The sequence below is a fragment of the Beta vulgaris genome, chromosome 5 (genome assembly GCF_026745355.1).
Source record: "Beta vulgaris subsp. vulgaris cultivar EL10 chromosome 5, EL10.2, whole genome shotgun sequence".
In the NCBI taxonomy this organism is placed as follows: domain Eukaryota; kingdom Viridiplantae; phylum Streptophyta; class Magnoliopsida; order Caryophyllales; family Amaranthaceae; genus Beta; species Beta vulgaris.
Genome location: NC_079206.1, coordinates 36,833,807 through 36,837,235, shown reverse-complemented (window position 1 = coordinate 36,837,235; position 3,429 = coordinate 36,833,807). Strand labels below are relative to the sequence as shown.

At 32.1% G+C, this 3,429-nt stretch overlaps 1 non-coding gene across 1 annotated transcript; it reads left to right on the top strand.

Moving 5' to 3' along the window:
• Positions 1-1,093: 1,093 nt before the first annotated feature.
• Positions 1,094-1,199, top strand: LOC125498125 (small nucleolar RNA R71). The gene has a single exon (XR_007274891.2). It is a non-coding gene; the product is annotated as a small nucleolar RNA R71 (small nucleolar RNA).
• The last annotated feature ends 2,230 nt before the right edge of the window (positions 1,200-3,429 follow it).

The window sequence follows — 3,429 nt, the reverse complement described above, 5'->3', positions numbered from 1 at the left end:
TTTTTCTGAATCACAGCATTACATTCCTCACTCAAAGCAATGGTTTCATATTTTTCCAACTTCTTCTTTTTGGACATAATTTCCTTAAGAAACTTAGAATAAGAAGGAATTTGCATTAAAGCATCAATAAAAGGAATGTTAATATGTAATTGCTTAAACATTTTCAAGAATTTCTCAAATTCACTATCTAATTTAGTTGTTTAAGTCTTTGTGGAAAAGGAATAGGGGGAACATAAGGTCTCAATGGGGAGAGAGTGTTAATTCAGGTTCTTTTCAGCTTCATATTCTCCTTTCTTTTTCATTTCATTGGCGACCTCATTTTCTTTAATCGTACTTTTTTGGTACTTAACTCCTTACCATTTCAAGAGTGACAGCGTTGCAGTGTTTTAGGATTAACTTCAGTTTTACTAGGCAAAGCTCCTTGATTCTAGAATTGATGGCATTAGCTAATGTCCAAGTTGAAGTTCTACATTTCTATTAGAAATAGCAATCTGATCAACTTTAGTTTCCAACTTTTCAATTCTTTCAGAAGTAGCATTACAATTTTTCAATAGCAATTCCATGATGGTCTAATTTCTTGTTGGGGTTGTTTTTGATGGAAGCCAGGTGGATGTTGTGAATTAACATTAACATTTTGTTCGCCTGGATTCCTCCAACAGAAATTAGGATGATTTCTCCAGCCTGGATTATAAGTATGTATTAGAATAGGGATCATTTTGTGGTGCTTATAAAATTAGAAACATATTAGCTTGCTCCACATTAGCACATTCAGAGTTAAATGAGCACCTCCACACAAATTACATGGCATAGTAGTAGACATAGAATTGACATTACTCATTTTAGTAAACAAATTAACTAATTGTCAACTTTTGCATTTAACATGTTAATTCCTTCTACTTCATACATACCAGAGCATTCTTTGGTTTACCCCTCTTATTAGACCAATGATAATTATTAGAAGCCATTTCTTCAAGTAACCATTAGCTACTTCAGTAGTTTTACCATTATTGCACCTCCGGCAACATCATCTATATTGATTCTAACAGATTCATTCAGACCATCATAAAAAGTTTGCACTAGTAACCAATCAGGAACACCATGAGAGGACATTTACGTTGTAAATCTTTAAACCTTTCCCATGCTTCATATAAAGACTCCCCATCATATTGAGCAAAACTAGTTATATTATTTCTAAACTTAGCAGTTTTTCCCGGAGAAAATATTTACTAAGAAAAGCTTGAGATAATGTAGCCCATGTTGTAAATGAATTAGGTGGATTAGATTTTAACCACATTTTAGCTTTATTCTAAGTGAAACGGAAACAAACCAAGTCGAATAACATCGTCAGTCACTCCATTTAACTTAACAGTATCGCATTTTCAAGAAAAGTGGTTATATTCATTAGGGTCTTCATTATCTAGGCCACTAAATTGGTCTTGTTGAATTATTTGAATTAAAGCAGGGCAAGCTCAAAAATATTAGCAGAAATAGTAGGTCTTACAATACTTGAAGGGGCCCCACTAGCATTTGGCATTGCGTAGTCACGTAGTGGCTTTTCGTTGTTGTTATCCCCCATCTCTAATGGTTTATTGTCAGATTCTTCAGAGAAGATGTATTCCAAATCAAAATCTGGCAGCTTTTGTATTTGCTCCAACCTCTTCTGTTTCCTTAGTGCACGCGCTGTTTTTTCAATCTCAGGATCAAAAGAAACCAAAGCACGATTAGTACTGGCATACACTAATAAATATCAGAAATATTGAACTTAACTTAATAATTCTATAAGCACAAAGAAAGAAAAAATCACCAAATATGCAGCAACTTCTACGCTAAATAATTAAGAAACACAACTACTATGATTCGACAAAGAAACTAGTTAATAAAAAAAATTAATACAATAACTCAAGAACACAAAGAAGCTCTAACAAAATTTATGAGAGGAATAAAAAAAAAATTATAAAGAAAAATAAAACAAGTGCTAACAAGAAAATAAAGTCTAAACTAATATTAAAAATCTCTCTAGTATGATATTGACTAATTGCCTCCCGGCAAGGCGCCAAAAACTTGGTCGGTCCTAAATGTATCTTAAAATACCGAAGTGTACGGGTCAATTAAAATAAATATAGGGTAAGCAAATAATCTTCCCATAAGGAGGTATAATCAACTACCAAATTAAGAGATACTAATATTATCTAGACGATCCGAAATAGTGATTGTTGGTGATAAACTAGACTAATAAAATAAGAACTATACTAATTCTAAACTCTAAAGACGTCAGACAATAGGTATAAATCAAGTATAAGAAATGGTTCTAGGACTTAGATTTCGCCAATTAACTTTTACAATGAAATTAAACTAATTGCAGGGTAAAATAATTAGATCGCAATGGTTGAATTCCTAATGTATATTAACCCCTCTTCCAAGACGGAAAACATATATTTGAATACTAAACTTATGCCTACTTCTGTGGTCATAAAATTTAGAACAAAATCATTAAGAATAAGAATTCATATAAAAGACCACCCTAAGTGTATAACTATTCCTAAAATTACTCTACTTAGCGTTTAATAATCCCACGAACTAATATTAAACTTTCACTTCCGCTAATAATCCAATACCTTAAACATACAATTGCTAGGGCCCTTATCAAAAGTAAGCAATTGAACTCAAGATTATCAAATTGCAATTTAAATTAAACTAACCCAACAATAATTCAATTCATCGACAGAAAATTAAAAGACTACATCTAGTCCTAGAACATGGAAATATAACTAGACATAACAACTAAATCAACCCAACTAATTGAGAGTAATAATCTGAAATTAAACATAATAATTAACAGAATTCAATAACATAAACTAAGAGAAGAAAAAGATAAACTCCAGATTCGTATGAACTTTTGACTTCCGTCAATGGCCACCGCAGCCGTGCTGGCGTCGCGCGCTGGTGTTCCTTCATCCTGGTTTTCGTCTCGTCTGCTGTGTGCGTCCTCTTGTGCTGCCTCCAATCCCCTCTCAATCTATTCCTTATGTCTGGCTTTTTAGTGCTACCTTGTTCCCATCAATGCCGCCTCCTCTTTAGCCCATGATTTTGTTTTTTTTTTCTTTTTGGCCCAATCAGATTCCTTTACTCCTTTCTTTTCTTTTTCTTTTTTTCTTCTTTCTCACTTCTTCTAATTTTCCTACAAAACAAATACATAGTAATACTAGATGGGTTCTAAAGCAAAATATTTTCATAGTAAAAATATACTACTATTATAAATATTAAAGTAACCAAATTAGCATGTAAAAGTAGTAGTAGAATCAAGCAAGTAATTTATTGAGCTGATTTTTTATATTTTAAATCAACTTTATTACATAAGTAACTTAACTCTTAAAACGTTAAAATATAAGAAGAAAACCTATTATAAGTCTCAGAATTTATACAAAAGAG